This window comes from Anomaloglossus baeobatrachus, chromosome 11, assembly GCF_048569485.1.
Source record: "Anomaloglossus baeobatrachus isolate aAnoBae1 chromosome 11, aAnoBae1.hap1, whole genome shotgun sequence".
Lineage (NCBI taxonomy): Eukaryota > Metazoa > Chordata > Amphibia > Anura > Aromobatidae > Anomaloglossus > Anomaloglossus baeobatrachus.
In genome coordinates this window covers 126,393,195-126,416,188 of record NC_134363.1, presented here as the reverse complement: position 1 = coordinate 126,416,188, position 22,994 = coordinate 126,393,195, and positions in this window count along the sequence as shown.

Below are 22,994 nucleotides of genomic sequence, written 5' to 3'. Positions count from 1 at the left end.
GAGCCAACTCCCTAGTGGATTAATAGGCATGGCAGAAAGAAATGGGCCCGAGAGAATCGGGCAGACACTCCGGACACCAAATTAAAGGGGGGCATCAAGGAGACCACTCCATGCCGGTTTATAGAAACCAAATTAAAGGGGGGCCCTATGACCACGTATATTGAAGCGTAAATCATTGGCTCCACCTCCCTGCATATTTGAAGAAGGGGGAGGGGGGCATGTCTGAACGCTGTGCACTGTTTCCGCCTCTCAGTAAATCTCCCCTCAGTGTGTTTAGGCTGGGTATGCGCATAACGCGCAGGCGCAGCCAGCATTATTGGGAAATACGGCTCATGTGATCGGGGCAGCCCGAGACACGTGACGCGGGCCGGGTCTGCCTCCCTGCGAGTACCTTCCTGTTTGCGTCCCAGCTTGGGACGCACTCAGTGCGCAGGTGCGGACCGCGTCACCGCCCACTGAGTGTGCGTGCGGCCCTCGTCATCGGGGAATCCCCGGTCACGTGATGGAGATACCCGGTGAGGCGGAAGTGTGTGATCAGACACGCGTACGATGCAAGCACACGTGTATTCTTTCAGGAACGGACTGCTTGGGGTTAATCTTACTTCATCACAGGTGAGAATATTTGGAACCTGTTCATAAATGGGCTGTTACGTGCGTGGGTACCTCCTTGCCCCTGTATTCTGCATGCAAACACTTTGGCCACCTCTAGATGGGAGGATGGTGAACTAAGGAGCGTATATCTTGCTGTAGGGGGGCTTTGACTCACGCCACATCCAGGGAGTCCGGTGAAGCATGTCCCTTTATCGCTGAGCACTGCGGTTTAAGATAAGTAGTCAATACCCGCTATTTTGAACAAACGGGATCTGCCCCCTAACTGTATAAGACACCCTGACTGAAGCTGGTTACCCTGTGGGAGCCTAGTCCCGGGACCATTTTGGGTGTTGAGTGTAACACGGAGTTCTGTTGGGACTTGTTACCCGTGTGTGGGGGGTAGTGGGGGTCTACTCACTTGCAGTGCTGTTTGGGACCACCAGCATTCTGTATATCTATATGTCTTTTGAACTAACTACTACTGTATTTACCCCTGAAGAACCTCAAATATATGAGGGGAAACGCGTTGGGTGTTTCTGGTTGGAATCATCAGGTTTTGACGGGTGATTCCTTATTGGGTGATTGTACCCTACTATGTTTCCAGTTTCATTATATTGGTCATAGTGTATTTGATCTACATCTTTTAAATCTATTGTTGGTTCAATTTGAAAAAAATTTTTCCGCTAGTAGATTTTCACCTCCCGGACCGTCAGGGCCAGATTAGGGCCCGGAGGGAAAGTCTTCGGTGAGCGGGGGCGCCAAACTGCGTAGGCCTTAGGGTGCCGACCTCCGCAGCAAGGTAGGGGGAGATCGAGGGCTACCTAAGGGCCAGGCCCCTCCTGTGCTTTTTTGCTTTTTTCATTTGTGCACTTTGTAATCTTGTTATTGAAATGTTGGGGTTTCCCCCTTTTTTAACTTATTAATAATAAAGTATTGTATTTTAGAAGTTTTTCCTTAGCTATATACCTTTGCACTTCTAATTTATTCCCTTGAGTAATATAAATTAAAATTATTTATGGCAGGATTCTTGTCAGGGCCAGTGAACCGGGAACAGTGGGCACTAGATGCAAGGGATGCTTTCTCGGATTGTGTGACAAATTCTGATACCCCAAGAACCTCAAATATTAGGAACATATTTCAAGATCTCACGGGCTGTTATAAAGATAATTTAAAGTCGTGGTGGGAGATACAATCACTAGAGAACTATATCAAAAACAAAATTGTTCCTAGGGGTTTAAGAATTAGCCTCATTCCATCGAAGCGCTCCCGGTCCCCAGAACTCTTGACAGCCTGGGAGAAGGAACTAACTGAGAGCTCTATACGTTTGATGGGTGTACTGTTGAAGGAGGAGAGAAGTATTTTTGAGTATACATCAAGGAGACTGACCACACTGACCGAGGAAGCTCTCAAATTCAAAACTGACGTAGACTTTCAAAGAAAAGAGGCTGCTTTGCAGTTTGCGATAGAAAAAAGTTCAGAACTCTATTAAAGATCGCAAGCAAAAACAATTTAGTAGGGACCTGCTGGAGTTCAAGGAGGGTAGGATCTACCCCATGCTCCAGGGGGAACCAGCGGAGCAGCCACGAGATAGTTCGAATTCAGATACTGATACGTCTGACACCGAGAGGTCGGATACTGCCTCAGCTGATATTGAGAGGGGAGCTAGACTTAAATCTAGCTATCGGACCAGTGGCCCCCCCAAAAAGGGGAAATGGGGAAAGTTCACAAAGAAAAACACAAATCAAAGAGTGGACTTCTCCACCTCTCCTCACTCTTCTTCCTCCTCCTTTCCTTCAGCCTCAGGTGCGTCCTCTTTTTTAGAACAAAGGACTTATCAGAACTCTTACAACCTGAGGAACAACCCCGCGAGAATGAACCACAAATGAGCCATAGAGATGACAATTGTATCATCAACTTAACCTCCCGTATACTCACTCCCCTTGAATGCCGTATTCTCTCCAGGGGTCTGTCGTTTGTCCCCACAAACTCATATGATGATTTTGGTTGGATAAAAGACGTCAACCTATTTGCACGTAAGCTCAAGTGGAGACGTTTTTTCAATATCCATGACAAACAAGAATGCCTAAGGTTGGGGATAGCGGAGGAAGACCTCCCGGATTTTAGAACTTTAAGTGAACTGTGGAGTGATAGTCTTGCAGTTCCGGGACTTGGCCCCTTTACGGATTTAAGACCTAAGAGTCAAAGAATGCCACCAAGTTCCGAGGTCAATAGTATTGACATTTTTACTAAGTTAGTGACGGACGAACTTGGCCAACTAAAGAGGAGAGGATGGACACATAAAGGCAATCTGGGGGGGGGGGAGAGGGAGGCTTTGGAGACTCTAATGAAAGATGATACCTTTGTCATAAAGCCTTCTGACAAAGGCGGCAATTTGGTGGTGATGACCCATGATCAGTATAGGAGGATGTGTTGTGACATACTGGATAGGAAGGACACATATGGAGTCATTAAGAGGGATCCGACAGGGGAATTTAATCAGAAACTCCTCGCAGTGCTTGAGGGGGCTCAGTCCTGTGGATTGATCTCAAAAAACGAGCTGGACTTTATGTACTCCAAATTTCCAGTGTTACCAGTCTTCTACTCACTTCCAAAGGTGCACAAGGGGGTTGATCCCCTGCGTGGACGTCCGATAGTGTCGGGGGTGGACTCCTTCACACAAAACAGTAGCATCTATGTGGATAGAGTATTGAGGAGTTTTGTCACAGCGCTTCCATCTTACCTACGTGATACCTCGGATCTTCTTTTGAAGTTGGAGGATGTGGTTATAGAGGAGAATGTCTGCTTTGCCTCAATCGACGTGGAGACCCTCTATAGCTGCATCCCACATGACCTGGGTATCACCGCAGTGGAGCATTTCCTTAGCACAAGGGGTACACAATTTTCTGCGCATAACCAGTTCATCATCACTATTTTAGACCTCATACTTAAGCACAATGTTTTCAGATTCGATGGGAGATTTTTCCACCAGCTCAGGGGTACGGCGATGGGGAGCCCATGTGCTCCCACGTACGCTAATCTTTACCTGGGCTGGTGGGAGGATACCATCGTGTTTGGTGAGGAGACATCGTGGTGGAGCCCCCATATAACATTCTGGGGGCGTTACATCGATGATGTACTGGTGCTGTGGTCGGGTGGCGGAGGTGAGTTTTTGAGGTTTGTGAGTGATCTCAATAAAAACAGCCTTGGCCTGAGGTTTACCTCAGATTTTCAGAAAGACAGGATTGACTTTTTGGATTTATCAATCTTCAGGGATCCCCAGGGTAAGATCCAAACCAGGACCTTCCGCAAACCAACCTCAACTAATAGTTTTCTCCACTGGCAAAGTCATCACCCCTTGAGTCTGAGGAGGGGAATACCAAGGGGTCAGTACCTGCGAATGAGGAGGAATTGTTCTTCCAATATGGATTTTTACCAACAAGCAGGTGACCTGAGACGGAGGTTTCTATCTAGGGGTTATCCTGAACAGGTTTTAAATGCAGCATATAAAAACGCAGCAACTACACCAAGAAGTGCCACACTGCAAACAAGGATTAAAGATACAACCCAGGTGTTGAGGATCATTGGGGATTATGATGACCGGTCAGAGGATGTGCGCAGAATTCTGGGAAAATACTGGAACATCTTGAATGCTGACCCGGAAATTGCAGGCTCCATACCCCCCTCCCCATCTATCACATTTAGACAAGGTAGGACAATTCGGGACAGGTTGGTCCATAGCAACTATTGCTCTCCATCTGGGACAACCTGGCTCGACAATAGAAGAGCTGGCACGTTTAGGTGCGGAAAGTGCACTTTCTGTAAGTTTGTTAGACGAGGTGATCGGTTCCTAAGTGAAGTGACAGGGAGAACATATTTTAATAGACAGTTCGCCAACTGCACCACGGTGGGCGTGATCTACCTCTTTAAGTGCGACTGTGGGAAGGAGTATGTGGGAAAGACAAAACGTGAATTTAGGAGACGGATAGGAGACCACATTGGAGATATTAGAAACGCCAGAGATACTCCTATTTCCAGACATGTTCGCTTAGAGCATGGGGGCAGACTAGACGGCTTTGCCTTTAATGCCATTGAGGTGGTGTCAAGGCCGGATAGGGGTGGCAATTGGGATAGGCTTATCCTGCAAAAAGAGGCCCGGTGGATCCACAGGTTGTGTACTGTGAGTCCATCGGGTCTTAATGAACAACTGCACTTTGGATGTTTTCTATAAACCGGCATGGAGTGGTCTCCTTGATGCCCCCCTTTAATTTGGTGTCCGGAGTGTCTGCCCGATTCTCTCGGGCCCATTTCTTTCTGCCATGCCTATTAATCCGCTAGGGAGTTGGCTCTATTTATTTACCTTATTGTAGGTCCACATCAGTTTATTTTATTGACATCCTATAACTACCGAAGTTACATTAAGGGGAGCTCATATGGACCCCATTTTTGGATGTTCTCAGCCTATACCTATTTTTACCATCTGTTTAAGTGGCTGGATGGTTCTCCAGTTGATTCATATTCTTTGATTTTGGCCCTATGACCACGTATATTGAAGCGTAAATCATTGGCTCCATCTCCCTGCATATTTGAAGAAGGGGGAGGGGGGCATGTCTGAACGCTGTGCACTGTTTCCGCCTCTCAGTAAATCTCCCCTCAGTGTGTTTAGGCTGGGTATGCGCATAACGCGCAGGCGCAGCCAGCATTATTGGGAAATACGGCTCATGTGATCGGGGCAGCCCGAGACACGTGACGCGGGCCGGGTCTGCCTCCCTGCGAGTACCTTCCTGTTTGCGTCCCAGCTTGGGACGCACTCAGTGCGCAGGTGCGGACCGCGTCACCGCCCACTGAGTGTGCGTGCGGCCCTCGTCATCGGGGAATCCCCGGTCACGTGATGGAGATACCCGGTGAGGCGGAAGTGTGTGATCAGACACGCGTACGATGCAAGCACACTTGTATTCTTTCAGGAACGGACTGCTTGGGGTTAATCTTACTTCATCACAGGTGAGAATATTTGGAACCTGTTCATAAATGGGCTGTTACGTGCGTGGGTACCTCCTTGCCCCTGTATTCTGCATGCAAACACTTTGGCCACCTCTAGATGGGAGGATGGTGAACTAAGGAGCGTATATCTTGCTGTAGGGGGGCTTTGACTCACGCCACATCCAGGGAGTCCGGTGAAGCATGTCCCTTTATCGCTGAGCACTGCGGTTTAAGATAAGTAGTCAATACCCGCTATTTTGAACAAACGGGATCTGCCCCCTAACTGTATAAGACACCCTGACTGAAGCTGGTTACCCTGTGGGAGCCTAGTCCCGGGACCATTTTGGGTGTTGAGTGTAACACGGAGTTCTGTTGGGACTTGTTACCCGTGTGTGGGGGGTAGTGGGGGTCTACTCACTTGCAGTGCTGTTTGGGACCACCAGCATTCTGTATATCTATATGTCTTTTGAACTAACTACTACTGTATTTACCCCTGAAGAACCTCAAATATATGAGGGGAAACGCGTTGGGTGTTTCTGGTTGGAATCATCAGGTTTTGACGGGTGATTCCTTATTGGGTGATTGTACCCTACTATGTTTCCAGTTTCATTATATTGGTCATAGTGTATTTGATCTACATCTTTTAAATCTATTGTTGGTTCAATTTGAAAAATTTTTTTCCGCTAGTAGATTTTCACCTCCCGGACCGTCAGGGCCAGATTAGGGCCCGGAGGGAAAGTCTTCGGTGAGCGGGGGCGCCAAACTGCGTAGGCCTTAGGGTGCCGACCTCCGCAGCAAGGTAGGGGGAGATCGAGGGCTACCTAAGGGCCAGGCCCCTCCTGTGCTTTTTTGCTTTTTTCATTTGTGCACTTTGTAATCTTGTTATTGAAATGTTGGGGTTTCCCCCTTTTTTAACTTATTAATAATAAAGTATTGTATTTTAGAAGTTTTTCCTTAACTATATACCTTTGCACTTCTAATTTACATCCTGAGAATACCAGCCTTCAGCCGTATGGCTTTATCTGGCTGGCATTAAAATTGGGGGGGACCGCACGCCATTTTTTTTTAATTATTTATTTATTTATTTCACTGCACAGTATAGACACGCCCACCGGCTGCTGTGATTGGGTGCAGTGAGACACCTGTCACTCAGCGTGGGGGCGTGTCTCACTGTAACCAATCATAGGCGCCGGTGGGCGGGGAAAGCAGGCAATACGAGATTGTTTAATGAGCGGCCGGCTTTTTCAAAATTATAAAAGCCGCCGCAGCAGTGTGAATGCCGTGCAGCGCCGGTGATCGGTGAGTATGAGAGAGGGGGGGAATCTTCAGTCACTCGAGGGATTAGCGATCACCGGTGAATCCTTCACAGGTGACCGCTAATCAGTACTCGACACAGACAGAGCCGCGGTATGAGGATGAAGTCGAGTGAAGTTCACCCGAGTTCATTCTCATCGCGCAACTCTGTCGGCTGTCAGCCGACATTTATAAACGACATTGTGCATCACACACGGACATCACACACGGACATTCCACACGGACATTCCACGTACACATACACGTTAATTCCACACGCACACACGGACGTTCTACACACAAACACGGCTAGCATACGCAATTCACACAGATGCCACACGGACCATAAAAACGGACACAAAAACGGGATACGGACCCGAAAAACGGCCCGTAACACACGTGTGTGTTTTTCACGGACGTGTGAAGGGGGCCTGAAGTATAGTGGGTATTAATAAACCTACTAAGTTTTATTACTCTGTCTTTTAATAATTAAATTAATAAATAAATAAATAAATATTAGTTTTAGAAGTTTTTTTCTTTGGTTTTTATAATAGTTTCTCCTTGTTGTATTTGAATGGTGTAAGACTGCCACAGGCACACACACTATATATATATATATATATATATATATATATATATATATATATATATATATATATATATATAATATATATATATATACATGCATACATAAAAAAAGGTCCACAGCCTATGTATTTGGTGGACTGTAACTCCCTGTGAAAGCGCTTTGGGGAGGGGGCAATTCCCAATGGAAAGGAAGCAATAGATGGTACTGGACTGTTGTTTTTAAAGGCAGAGACTAGAAAATGGGTCTCCTCATGTTGTTGAGAGGTCGCTGCCAGGGTTCAGACCTGCCACAGGCCCACTAATACATATCTTGATTTTTTTTATCAGGTCTGGTGGTTCTGCACCTGAGAGGGTTCGTCGCGCTCCTATGTGTGCTCTGGATCCCTGACGGGACATCCGTCACCTTTCACTGGCCACAAGGGGCGAGGTGTTACCGTCAGGGAGCACAGCTTGCATGAGTGCCCGCTCTGACCGGAAACGTCGTGCCCTGGGAGGTGGGACGTTGCTGCTCCCAGCAGTGGTGTCACTCAGGGGCCCCAGGACGCTGGGTCCCCTGGTGTGAGCTGTTCCAGCAGATATGGGACCCTGTATCCTCTGACACAGCCAGATGGTGGGAGGTTCCCTCCATTCCACTCTTCTCCTCTCCTTCTGATGTTCTGTGAATAGAGGGTGGGGAATGGACGTTGCCTCAGAGTGACATGAGCCCTGGGGGGTAGATATAACCCTGCGATCTGTCTCCTTAGTTGCTAATGAGTTCAGTGGTGCAGGTGGTTGGGTCTCTTGTGGTAATAGCGCTGTTTTCCTTGAGTTTCTCTGCTGTGGTTACAGCTTCTCCTTGGTTATAGCTGAGTTCAGCTTTCTCTTAGTTTGGTTATGGCTGGTTCAGCTCCCTTTTGTTTCTGCTGTGGTTTCTGTCTTGTTTCCTTTTCCATTAGGTTATATTGAGTTGGTGTGCTTTTCCCATCTGCCGCTGTGTGCCCGGTCGCCAGCTGCCGCACTGTTGCTGCCTGGGAAGGGCTCTGTTAAAGTCCCCCCTCGCCAGGACCGGCAGGCGGGTTAAGGATATCCCCGGCCCTTAAGGGTGTGCTGCAGTGCGACAGCTAGCGCCAAGTGCGACCGTCACATTGTACTTGCTAGCGTGCAGCGGGTCTGGTTCCACCATCCCGCATTACATTTTTAACCAAAAAATACAAAAAAAGGCCCACAGCCTATGTGTTTAGTGGACTGTAACTCCCTGCTGTGTGAAAGCCCTTTGGTGAGGAAGCAATTGATGGTACTGGACTGTTGTTTTTAAAGGAAGAGACTGGAAAATGGGTCTCCTAATGTTATGGATAGGTTACTGCCAGGGTTCAGACCTGCCACAGGCCCAATAATGCATGGCTTGATTTAAAAAAAAAATGTAAAAATGAAAAAATATCGGCAATAGCCTGTGTCGCATGGACCTTAACTTCGTGGCGTTTTAAAGCCCTATGGGTAGGGGGGCAATTGATGTTATTGTACTTCTGTGTTTATGGAAGGATAATAAATGACCAGACTACTACATAGGTCTCCAAGTTGTGTCTTGTCTGTACTGGCCGGGGTGTGGGAGCAGCAGCCATACACCTGTCTGTCATCCACCTCTATATTTCTTCTGTCTATAGCCTAGGAAGGTAATGTCTGGGCCAAAACAGTGGTACTGTACTGTAAAACTTATTTTTGCTGTTTTGGAAGCCTTTCAAAGCCCCTAAATGTGTTTTCTATTCCTTATTTTTTGGCCTCCCATTGAATCCAATGTGGTTCAATAAAAGTTTGAAGTTCGCTTCAGGTTCGGTTCCATAAAATTTTTCGAGCGCACTCCATGCTCGGTTCAGTCTGACGAACCAAACTCCAGGGGTTCACTCATCTCTACTCATTAGCATATTATAAAATACTTTTTCTAAAGATCTCTTTATCTATGTTACCAGATAAAGAAAACCCAAAATAAGAGTAATATGAACATATACCCTGCTGTAACTAAATAAAAGCATAGTGCATATAAATAAACATAGGGGACTTAGTGAACACTATTTTTGATCAAAAAAGCACTAATGGGCACTGATTTTGTAAATTAGGAAAGGTACAAATTACTCCAGATACAGAGCGGTGCCCGGACACACTTTAATACTTAAACATTGTATAAATTGTAGAGAAATGCTGCCGTACACCGGAATAAGACATATACAGGGACAACCATCCAATACCCGACTGGTATCATGCCTGCGTCCCATTAATTGGTTATATGAGACGATTGCAGCGCTGTCCCATGCGGATTATACGGCTGTGCCCATGATGAGTTCTTAGTGAGTTCTTGATGCTAAACATGGAAAATGCAGCGTTCACAGTTCCAGCAAAAGTGTCTGGGAGTTATAGAAATCTCACATCCTCTGGGCTTTTTTTCTTTAGTGTAAACTGACCTGTGGTGCGTGGTTGAAATCCGCAACATGGCAACTTCTCTTTTAGTTACATTGAGTTTTATGTGCAGATTTAAGTGCACTCACCGGCCTTATCACTATTCAGGGTAAGTGAAGGGACAGTAAAAGACTAGGCACATGACGGTGGTGGGAGGAAGGACCAGCTTAGGGACATTACTGAGCTTAGGGTGCAGGCACAGGTTAGTGTCAGGTGTGACACGTCTCCCCTCTCCAAACTCTAAGGGCCTATCTACCCCCTTTCCATCCCGTTGTAACCTCTGTGCTGCGTCGTGCGCCAAACATCCCCTAGTCTGTGTGCAACACATATATACTAGGATAGGAGACATAAATACCAGGATGGGGGACATATATACCAGATCTGACCAGGATGCGGAAGATATATACCAGGATGGGCCCAGGATAGGAAACATATACACCAGCATGGGGGAACATATACACCAAGATGGGGGCCAAATACAAAAGGATGTGGGGCACATATACCAGAATGGGGGAGATATATACTAATATGTGCCCAGGATAGGGAGCATATATACCATAATGAGAGACATACTGTATATACCAGGATGGGACCTGGATGTGGGGACATACAGTTGTGCTCAAACGTTTACATAGTTTGGTATGGTTAGTGGTTGGGTGAAGCCATTTATTGTCAAACTACTGTGTTTTTTTCTTTCTAAATCATAATGACAACCAAACACATCCAATAGACCCTGATCAAAAATTCACATATCTCAGTCCTTAAAACTGTGTATTGCCCCCTCTTACATCAATGACAGCTTGAAGTCTTTTGTGGTAGTTGTGGATGAGGCTCTTTATTTTCTCAGATGGTAAAGCTGCCCATTCCTCTTGGCAAAAAACCTCCAGTTCCTGTAAATTCCTGAGCTTTCTGGCATGAACTGCACTTTGAAGTTGTCCCCAGAGTCGCTCAATGATATTGAGGTCAGGAGACTGAGATGGCCACTCCAGAACCTTCAGTTTGTTCTACTGTAGCCAATGACAGGTCAACTTGGCCTTGTGTTTTGGATCGTTGTTATGTTGGACATATATACCAGATCGGACCAGGATTGCGGAACATATGCACCAGGACGGGCCCAGGATAGGACATATATACCAGGATAGGAGGTGTTTTATATATATATATATATATATATATATATATATACATATATATATATATATATATATATATATATATATATAAAATGCAAAAAATAGGAGCAGCACTTAACCTGTGGTGCAAAGTCCTTCCAATCAGTCTCACCCGATTTCAATGAGCAGCAAAAAAATGAAGGCAGCACACAGCTTCAATCTTGAATGAAAATGCCTATTTAATGGCCCATATGATACAGCATGACGTTTCAGTCACAAGTGACTTTTTTCAAGCAGTACCTAGGACATATATACCAGGATAGGAGGTGTTTCATATATATATATATTGTGAGACTGTGACCGGGGTTATCTATGACGGCCGGTACGTCTCGGCCCGGTTGTGCTCACTCCATGATAGAAAGTAACTCCACTCCGGGGTTAATGCTGTTTCCCTACAGGCTGAAAGGAGGGTTAAAAGGAAACAGGAACATGGGCGTGGTGCCCTAGTGTGTGAGGGAGTGAACACAACTCCCTGAGTATCTGCCGGAGAAACAAGTGTATGCTGTATTGGACTTGTGGTTTGTACAATAAACCGTGTGCTGTGACCCTTGGTGCCTAGATCCTGTGTCTTCTGCTACGCAGCCGACCACGCTACCTCACATATGGTGGAGAATCGGCGGGCATGCCAGCCCGGTCAGGTGTAGCTTCCATTTCTGGTGACCCGGTAGCACATGTCCTGGATTCAAGCGGCTATACTACGGCCCAAACCCGGCGACGCCATGGAGGACATACTAAAGCAGCTGGTTCAGGCCAATGCACGTCAGCAGCAAGCCTTGCAATTGCAGGAACAAAGACACCAAGAACAGATGGTTCTCCTGGCCAAGGCGATCCGTGGCGGACCGGCAGCAACAACCCCGGGACCGGGTGACGACGGCAGCGTCCGGAAAACGGTGAGACAAGCGTTGCAAAAGATGACCCCGGGGGATGATGTGGAAGCGTTCCTGACGGTGTTTGAGCGGGTGGCCGAGCGGGAAAAGCTGCCGACCCCCCAGTGGGCTGAGGTATTGTCGCCCTATCTGACGGGGGAGCCCCAAAAAGCATACCTGGACCTCTGTACCGAGGACGCCATAGACTATGTGACCCTGAAAGCCGAAATACTTGCTCGGTTGGGGGTGAATACCTATGTACGGGCTCAGCGGGTAAATCAGTGGTTCTATGAGGAAGCCAAACCCGTACGCTCCCAGGCCTATGACTTGTTGCATCTGGTAAAGAAGTGGTTGCAGCCTGACACTCTGAGCCCTGTGCAAATGGTGGAAAGGGTAGTGGTGGATCGCTTTGTGCGTACCTTACCTGTCACCATTCAACGGTGGGTAGGACAGGGCGACCCAAGTACCCTGGACCAATTAGTAGGTCTGGTGGAGCGGCATGTGGCTACGCAGGACTTGATACGGGACACTGAGACTTTGCGTGCCGCCCGTCGGTCCGGCCCCTCCAAGCCTCGGGCCAAGGACCCACCGCTGACACCGGTGCGGGAGTCCGTTACCGTCCCGTCTGAGGTCGCGCCCGCCGTCCCTGCGGTCCGGAAGGCTATGTACCCTAAACGACAACTCGTCAAGGAGGTATCCTTCCCTATTAGATGTTGGCGGTGCCAGCGGGTGGGACATATAGAGGCCCAGTGTCCACTCACCACGGAGCCCATGGATTGTGGGGTTACCCGGCGGGGTTCAATGTATGCTCAGGCGGTATATACCGCGGACCTTGTCTCCCCGGAGACTGAGCCCCACTTGTGCCAAATACAGGTGAATGGACGTCCGGTTACAGGCTTGTTGGATTCCGGAAGCTTAGTGACCCTTGTGCGATCAACCCTAAGGGCTAACATAAAGGCCACAGGACGTACCGTGGGGGTGGTTTGCATACATGGGGACCGCCGAGACTATCCCACGGGGATTGTCACCATCACAGCACCTTGCGGTCAGGTGCAACATGAGGTGGGACTTATTAACACTCTTCCCTATGACGTGATCCTAGGAAGGGATCTGCCCTATTTTTGGACTTTATGGAAGGGACCTCCTAAGTCTCCTCAGATATTGGTCAGTCCAGGACCTGAGCCCTACAATCCCGAATCCGGGACGCCTGCCGTAGGGGTCCCCATGATAGGGACAGAATGTGAACCCGATAGGTCGCCCCAAGAGGTATTGGCAAGAGAGGCTGAGGTGGTCGAGCCCATCCCGGAGTTGGAGGCGTCCCCGGATACGTTTGGGACAGCCCAACTCCAGGACCCTACATTAATACATGCCCGGAGTCGGGTGACAGTAGTTGACGGGGTGGCACAGCTGCCCGGTGCCCAGGTAAGGTACCCCCATTTCGCTCTTAAGCAGGATTTACTCTACCGGGTAGATGAAATACGGGGCGTGGGGGTAGAGCAGTTGGTGGTGCCCCAGCCGTATCGCCGGCGGGTCCTCGACTTGGCTCATAAACACCTGATGAGTGGCCACCTAGGGGTCAAGAAAACGCAGGAGCGAATATTGCAAAGGTTCTATTGGCCTGGGGTCTTTGGGGAGGTAAAACGGTTCTGCGAAACCTGCCCGGAGTGTCAGCTTACCGCACCCCTGACCCACTTTCGCAGTCCGTTGGTACCGTTACCCATTATAGAAGTCCCTTTTGACCGGATAGGGATGGATCTGGTGGGGCCCCTCGTAAAGTCTGCTCGAGGGCACCAACATATCCTAGTGATCGTTGACTATGCCACCCGGTATCCAGAGGCGAAACCTCTCAGACATACTGCGGCGAAGCTTATAGCTCGGGAGTTGTTTGCTGTGTTCTGCCGGGTGGGGTTGCCCAAGGAGACCCTTACAGATCAGGGGACCCCATTCATGTCTAAAGTGACCAAAGAGCTATGCCGGCTACTCCAGATCAAGCAGTTACGTACGTCTGTGTATCATCCTCAGACGGATGGTTTAGTGGAATGATTCAATAAAACCCTGAAAACCATGCTCAAAAGGGTGATTTCCAAAGACGGGAAAGACTGGGATATGATGCTTCCCTATTTGATGTTTGCCATACAAGAGGTGCCACAGGCATCCACGGGGTTTTCGCCTTTTGAGTTGTTATACGGGCGACATCCCCGGGGATTGTTGGACCTGGCAAAGGAAACATGGGAGCAAGAGCCCACCCCCCATAAAAGTGTGATTGAACACATTTTAGGAATGCAGAACCGCATAAGCGCGGTCATGCCAATTGTGAAGGAGCATTTACAGGAGGCTCAGGCCGCGCAGAGCGACCGCTACAATAGACAAGCCACCGTGCGGACCTTTAAACCCGGGGATCGGGTGTTGGTATTGATCCCCACGGCGGAGAGTAAATTCCTGGCTCAGTGGCAAGGTCCCTACGAGATAAAGGAAAAAGTCGGGGTGGTCAACTATAAGGTATTGCAGCCCGGTAGGCGGAAACCTGAACAAATATACCATGTCAACCTATTAAAACCTTGGCAGGAACGGGAAAGCCTGATGGTTGTTTTTTCCCCATCTCCCTCCTCTTCGGGTCGTTCAAACCCGGCTCCAGCGACCTCCGGAGAGGACGAACTGGAAGTAAGGATTGGAGAAGCCCTCACCAGGCAACAGAGGCGAGAGGCCAGATGGCTGGTTCAGCAGAACCCCGATGTCTTCTCCGAGCTGCCTGGTAGGACCAGTCTGATACGACATGACATTGTCACCGAGCCTCACCTGAAGGTACGCCTGAAGTCATACCGGGTGCCGGAGGCTCGAAGACAAGCCATATCAGAGGAAGTGAAGACAATGCTACGCCTGGGGGTCATCGAAAAATCCCGGAGTGAATGGGCTAGTCCCATTGTCCTAATACCAAAACCCGATGGCTCCTTAAGGTTCTGCAATGACTTTAGGAGATTGAACGAAATATCCAAGTTCGATCTCTACCCCATGCCCCGGGTGGATGAGCTTATTGATAGGCTGGGACAGGCGCGATATTTCACCACGCTCGACCTGACCAAGGGGTACTGGCAGGTGCCACTGACGGAGTCCGCCAAGGAGAAAACCGCTTTTGTTACGCTGGAGGGTCTCTTCCACTATGTTGTCTTGCCTTTTGGGTTACATGGCGCTCCGGCCACGTTCCAGAGGTTGATGGACTTGGTGCTGTAACCCCACCAGGCGTATGCATCGCGTACCTTGATGACATCATTATTTACAGCTCTGAGTGGCAGACCCACTTGGAACAGGTACAAGCGGTGGTGAACGCGCTCCGAACAGCCGGATTGACAGCCAATCCCAAGAAATGTGCGTTGGGGCTCACGGAAGCCCGCTACTTGGGCTACGTAATAGGCCAAGGAGTGATTAAGCCCCAAATTAACAAGGTTGAGGCGATCCAGAAGTGGCCTAGACCCCTGACCACGAAGCAGGTTAGGGCCTTCCTGGGTATCGTGGGGTACTACAGGAGGTTTGTAAAAGATTTTGCGGGACTGTCAGCCCCCTTGACGGACCTTCTCAAAGGCAAGAAGTCCGTCATGGTGCGCTGGACTCCGCAGGCCGAGGACTCCTTCCGGGCCCTGAAGGGGGTCCTGTGCGGTCTGCCCGTTCTGGTCAACCCTGATTTCCGGAAGGAGTTCATAGTACAGACTGACGCCTCGGAGGTCGGCCTGGGGGCAGTGCTGTCTCAGGTGGTTCAGGGGGAGGAACACCCCGTCACCTTCTTAAGTAGGAAGCTCACCCCTCCCGAGCGGAATTATAGCGTAGTGGAGAAGGAGTGCCTGGCGATCAAGTGGGCCTTGGAGTCCCTACGCTATTACCTGCTGGGACGGCAGTTTTGCTTGGTGACTGATCACTCTCCGCTGGTCTGGATGAGGTCCGCCAAGGAACGGAATGCCCGGGTAACCCGGTGGTTCCTTTCTCTGCAGAACTTCCGGTTTACGGTTGAACACCGGGCCGGTAGGTTGCAGGGCAACGCCGATGCCTTGTCCCGCGGCCCGTGTTTGATGGCAGGAGTTCAACCCCGCTCGCTTGAACTGAGGGGGGGGGGTATGTGAGACTGTGACCTGGGTTATCTATGACGGCCGGTACGTCTCGCCCCGGTTGTGCTCACTCCATGATAGAAAGTAACTTCACTCCGGGGTTAATACTGTTTCCCTACAGGCTGAAAGGAGGGTTAAAAGGAAACAGGAACATGGGCGTGGTGCCCTAGTGTGTGAGGGAGTGAACACAACTCCCTGAGTATCTGCCGGAGAAACAAGTGTATGCTGTATTGGACTTGTGGTTTGTACAATAAACCGTGTGCTGTGACCCTTGGTGCCTAGATCCTGTGTCTTCTGCTACGCAGCCGACCACGCTACCTCACAAGATATATATATATATATATATATATATATATAAAAAGATTGGGATGTATATACCAGGATGAGTACATATATACCAGTGTGAGGACATATATCCCGGGATGGGCCAGGATAGGATACATAGATACCAGCATAGGGTGCATATACACCAAGATGGGGGCCAAATACATCCAGGATGGGGACATATCTACCAGGATGGGGGACATATATACCAGCATGTGCCCAGGATGGGGGGCATATATACCAGGATGGGAGACATATATAACAGCACAGGACCAGGGTGGGGTACATATACCAAGATGGGGGATGTATATACCGGATGAGTACATACAGTTAGGTCCAGAAATATTTGGACAGTGACACAAGTTTTGTTATTTTAGCTGTTTACAAAAACATGTTCAGAAATACAATTATATATATAATATGGGCTGAAAGTGCACACTCCCAGCTGCAATATGAGAGTTTTCACATCCAAATCGGAGAAAGGGTTTAGGAATCATAGCTCTGTAATGCATAGCCTCCTCTTTTTCAAGGGACCAAAAGTAATTGGACAAGGGACTCTAAGGGCTGCAATTAACTCTGAAGGCGTCTCCCTCGTTAACCTGTAATCAATGAAGTAGTTAAAAGGTCTGGGGTTGATTACAGGTGTGTGGTTTTGCATTTGGAAGCTGTTGCTGTCACCAGACAACATAAGGTCTAAGGAACTCTCAATTGAGGTGAAACAGAACATCCTGAGGCTGAAAAAAAAGAAAAAATGCATCAGAGAGATAGCAGACATGCTTGGAGTAGCAAAATCAACAGTCGGGTACATTCTGAGAAAAAAGGATTACTTTTGACCTCCTAAAATGTGGAGTGTTTGTAAAGAAATGTGTACAATTCCTACAATTTCTATCAGATATTTTTGTTCAAACCTTCAAATTAAACGTTACAATCTGCACTTGAATTCTGTTGTAGAGGTTACATTTCAAATCCAATGTGGTGGCATGCAGAGCCCAACTCGCAAAAATTGTGTCACTGTCCAAATATTTGTGGACCTAACTGTATATACCAGTATGAGGCGAAATGTACCAGAATTGGAGAGATATTTACTAGCATGTGCCCAGGATGGGGGAGCATAAATACCATGATGGGATACGTATATAATAGGATGGGACCAGGATGTGAGGACATACTGTTTATACCAGGATAGGATATATATATACCAAGATAGAGGATGTATGTTCCAGGATGAGGACATCTATTCCAGGATGGGCCAGGAGAGGAAACATTGATACCAGCATGGGAGGACATATACACCAAGATGAGAGCCAAACACACCAGGATGGGGAACATATATACCAGTATAGGACCAGGATGAGGGACATATAAACCAGGATAAGAGACATGTACCAAGATGGGGGATGTACAATATATACCAGGATGAGGACATAAATACCAGTATGAGGACATATATACCAGGATGGGCCAGGATAGGGAGACATATACTGTATATCAGAATTCGCCCATAATGGGGGACATATATACCAGGATGGGGGACATTACTACATAACGGGAGAGATGAGGAAACTCCAATGTCCTTATAGGATATGAAGTGTCACCAACAAGATGGCGGACTTAGAATTAATATTGCTGGGAGAAAAGTATGATATCATTGGAATAATCGAGGCATGGCTGGATGAGAGCTATGACTGGGCTGTTAATTTACAGAGCTAAAGTTTGTTCAGGATTTACCGTATGGTTAAAGGAAAGTGAGGGATTTGCTTATATCCAAAATCAACCCTTAAACCCATCCAGCATGATAATATATGGGAGGCTAATGAAAGTGAGGGTCCTTATGGGAGTCAGGGAGGAGTCATTATTATGGGGGACTTCATCTACCATGGTAAAAGCTGGAGAGCAGAAACCTGCAGGTCCCTCAAAGGAAACAGGTTTTGACAATAAAGACAATGACCTTTCAGAACTGGTGCAGGACCCAACAAAAAGGGGGTCACTGCTAGACCTAATATTAACCAATAGAGAAGACAGACTGTGAAATGTTCTGGTTGGGGCTCACTTGGGTAATAGTGGCGTACCGTCAATGGCGAAAGACCACGCAGCTGGATCTTGTGAGTCGGGGAGGGTTGGGGGTGGAGGTGGTACCAGCCCAAGTACTGTGCTCTCTTCCCCCTCCCCCGCCCAGCATTACACTGTCAGCTATATCAGCATTGCGGATGCTGATACAATTGAAATCAATGATGAATCAGGGCAAACAGAATCCCAGGGGGCCGGCACAGAACGGAGGATGGAGCTCCAATCACAGTGCAGAGAGTGAGTCATGTGACCGCTCTTCTGCAGTCTGTGGAGGAGGGTAATATGCAAAAAATACAGAATACAAGCAGGGAGTGGCAGGCTGATAACAGAGAACTCTAGAACACAGGCACAACAGGTTGATGACAACCAAATGACAGAACCTAAACACAGGATTTGGGAGGCAGACAACAGTGGACAATAGCTCAGAGAATGAGACTCAGATGACAGGATGCTAGCACAGAGAATAAGACGCAGCTGAAATTACTGGATAAAGAAAAAAAAGAGTGGACAATATGTCAGCAAATGAGAAGCTGATAACAGAGAACAGTAGTAAAGAACATAGAGAAAGAGATGTTGAGCCGGCTCCCCGGATGTCTGGCAGTCGCTTGCTGTGGCTCTAATTTACCGTCTCTTCTGCCTTGACTGACCAGGTGGACATCGCCTCTGTCAATCTCATATTTATAATAAGTACAGTTGGAATTTTTAGTGCTGAAGTGCACATTTAGTGCTGGCTTTTTTGTTTTTTCTTCATTTAATTGGTCGGTGATTGACCCCCACCTTGCTATGCACCCCAATTTGGGATGTATTCCACCTGTCTAGATTTTGGCGATTGGTGACTGTTCACATTCAGTCATCAGGCCCTGTCCACAGGCTATTTACTTCATGCAGCATTTGCTTGGACCTGTCCCGCCCACAGGCATGACTCAGTCATGGGTACGGGATTGTAATATCACCAGGTGAGTGCTGCTAAGAGCAGTTCTACTATTCATATGTGAGGCCGTATGGCACATTTTATAAAAATATTTTAGTGTTAGGACTGCCCCAGATGAGATTTGCTGTGAAGTGGCGGGGTGGCTCAAGAAATTGCAATTTTTTGCCAAAAATCTCATATTTATAATAAGTACAGTTGGAATTTTTAGTGCTGTAGTGCACATTTAGTGCTGGCTTTTTTGTTTTTTCTTCATCTCTAGTACCTGTATTGGAGGGAATAGGAGCTGCGGAGGCGCCACAGACTGGAGGACACAGGAGACATCCACCATGTCAATCAAGGCAGGAGGATGGCAATTGTGGGGTCAGAGGACGTGACGTGATCTCAGAGCAACTATGGGTTACCATGAAAGCCGGGGTCTGTTGAAGACCTCTGTTCCTGTCATGACTGTTCTGTGAAAGCCGACATTTAACTGGCGTTCATAGGAGACTGTGATTTTCGCTATACATAGCAATGCTGGTGCACCGCTCTGTACACCACGAGCGATCAGATGCAGCTTTAAGTTCCCTAAGGGGACTACTAAATACAGTAAAAAGTAAAAAACAAGTTTAAAAATATGAGAAACCACAAGATCACATCACACCACTTTGCCAAAAAAAATAAAAAATACATATTTGGTATCGTCCAATGAAAATATAACAAAAAATTGATTTGATTGGTAAACAACGTAATGAGAAACAAATCGAAACACCAGAATTATGGCTTTTTTGGGTTCCGCAACACTGCAATAAAATGCAAACACCAAGCCCCAATAGCGCTATGCAGGCGCAAAGATAAAAAAAAAAATGGCTCTTGGAAGAAGAGGAGGAAAAAATGAAAAAAAAAAACAAAAAAAAACAACAAAAAACACCCAGAATCATTAAAGGGTTAAATGAAGCTGAAAGGTGATGGTTATAGTTTATATAACTTGGTGACAGGTTCCCTTTCCTGTATTTGTCTGACCCTGCCCCTGTATCTCTGAGTATTTCATATAAATATTATTGGCTTTAAAAACCAGCAAATCCCTACTGTATTGTGTGACCGAGCCCACGAGGAGCAGTCACCACAAACCTGTAGAAAAGCTGCTGCAATTACAGTGATCAGTCCTGTGATTCCTGCTCTGCACCTGCGGGCTGCATGACTCGCAGTCTGGCCGTATGATTGCGGGTAGGTATATATTTCTGTGAAACACTCCGACTTTTCAGAAGCTGTACAGTCTAAAGATCCAGCCGGGGACCCTAGCCGGAGACGTGACTAGTCAGACGATGTCCGCAGCTGGCTTTTCCCATCTCCAATGCCGGTGAATGAAGTGTGTCGCCCTATTTATACACAAGGGGGTAGACCTGTCAATCACCTGCTGCTGGTGGACAACATCGGACATCTCCCTCTGTGGTCCACGGATCTTCAAAACCTTATAGCATTTCAGAGATTAATGTATCTGGCTGTAATCCGGGCCGCCATCCGGGCATTACTGCCCTTACTGGTGTATGGGGCCCAGAGAGCTGAAGCAAGCAGGGGGGCCCGGCCGCTCACAGACATCCACCCTCTGCCCTCCTGCTCTGCACTGGTCTGTGTGATTGGTATAGGGCAGGGGAGGAAGCTGGACCGGACCAGAGGCTGCAGGAGCCGTGCAGCTGAAGGACCTTCTGCACTAGGAATTTCAGGACCTGTGACTGTAAAGATGAATAGAGCCTGTAGCCTCTGTGCAGGTCCCATTAATGCCTCTCCTGTTCATGCGGTGGGAGTATTTATGCACAAGGGGAATACTGATAACCAGCAGCAGGGTGGAAGGTGGGCTCCTGCTGGGTCCTAAAAGGGGAGAGATGAAAATCCAGCAGGAAAGGCACCTATACCAATAAATACTGAAAGCAGGAACAATAGAAAGTCAGGGAGCATTTTGCGACACTATGATGCTATGGTGGATCTGCCCCTTCACTGACCGCACTATGTTTTGACACGTCCGGATACCCTGATCATAAATATGGGACACATGGAGATTAGTAGTAGTCTCACCAATAAGTGCAGTTGGTGCAATTTTTTAAACAGTGATCTCCTCCCCAAACACACAACTCCCTGTGTGGTCACTAATGCATTGTGGGAACAGTGATGGAATCAGGGACGCTATTGGCTCAGAGGAGGGATCGAGGATGGTCTTATGGGATGTGACAATAGTAAATATACAGACGTGTACCTTCTTTTTGCTGATCTGATATCATTTTGACTATGTTTGTAGAGGGCGATATAAGTGACATTATATCTAGTGATGCTCTTTGTATATATATATGTTTTTATCTGGGATTTTAGTTGTATTTGGCCTTGTGATGACAATGGAGGCCGGATCTGTGGGACTGAGGGGAGTGACCTACAATCACACCTCTATATAAAGCACTGTTTGCGGTGCTATAGTTATGTATATCTTTTATTAGCTTGAGAAAGGCCCTGTGTTGGCCAAAACGTTGTGTATGTTACATATTTATTTTTCTAAACAAGAGAAGAAATGATGGTGTCTTGGATTCTCTGATATCTGCTTGAAGTTTGCAGCTAATGGAGCGCGGTGCCAAGTAGCACGCACAGCAGAGTGGTGCATGGGATACACGATGACTGCAATATATTCAGAGAATAAACCCTTTGATGGGAATGCTTATTTAGGTCTGTCACAAGCCCCAAAAGGCAACCTCAGACAGACGTGGGTGAAGGCACCCTATCTAACAGATCCCAGTGGATCCCCGGCCTTCACACCCCTACTATACATGTCAGACGTGTGAGTACACTGCTTGATGTAAAGAAATTCCCACTAATGTTTATTATTAGCAAAGAATGGTCAAACGAAGTCGGGTAAATATCAGGAGAGACCATGGCTGAAAGATTGCCCTTCCCTTGGGCTTTACTTGTAAAATGTTGACAGCAGAGACCGAGTCCAGAATCTGTCTTTTCATGCAGAAAATAATAATAATAATATAAAAATGATGATAATATTTATTAATTTACATCATGCAATTAATTCCCTATCAGTATGTCTTTGGTGTGGGAGGAAACCGGAGTACCCGGAGGAAACCCACGCAAACACGGGGAGAACACACAAACTCCTTACAGATGTTGTCCTTGATGGAATTTGAACCGAGGACCCCAATGCTGCAAGACTGCAGTGCTAACCACTGAGCCACCGTGCCGCCCAGTCACTTATCAGTGAATATGTCTGACTGTAGAAAGTCTTGTAAATGTTATATCAATGGGTGAGAGCAGAGACCGAGCCTGGAAACTGTCTCTTTATGCAGCAGGTAAGTCACTTGTCTGTGACCACATCTGACTGCTGAAAGCCCATTAAAAGTCATATCAATGGGTGAGATCAGAAACCGAGCCCGGAATCTGTCTCGTCTTGCAGCAGGTAAGTCACTTGTGTGTGACCACATCTGACTGCTGAAAGCCCAGTAAAAGTCATATCAATGGGTGAGATCAGAAACCGAGCCCGGAATCTGTCTCGTCTTGCAGCAGGAAGGTCACTTGTGTGTGACCACATCTGACTGCGGAAAGTCCAGTAAAAGTCATATCCAAGGGTTAGAGCAGAGACCGAGCCCGGAAACTGCCTAATTATGCAGCAGGTAAGTCACTTGTCTGTGAACACTTCTGA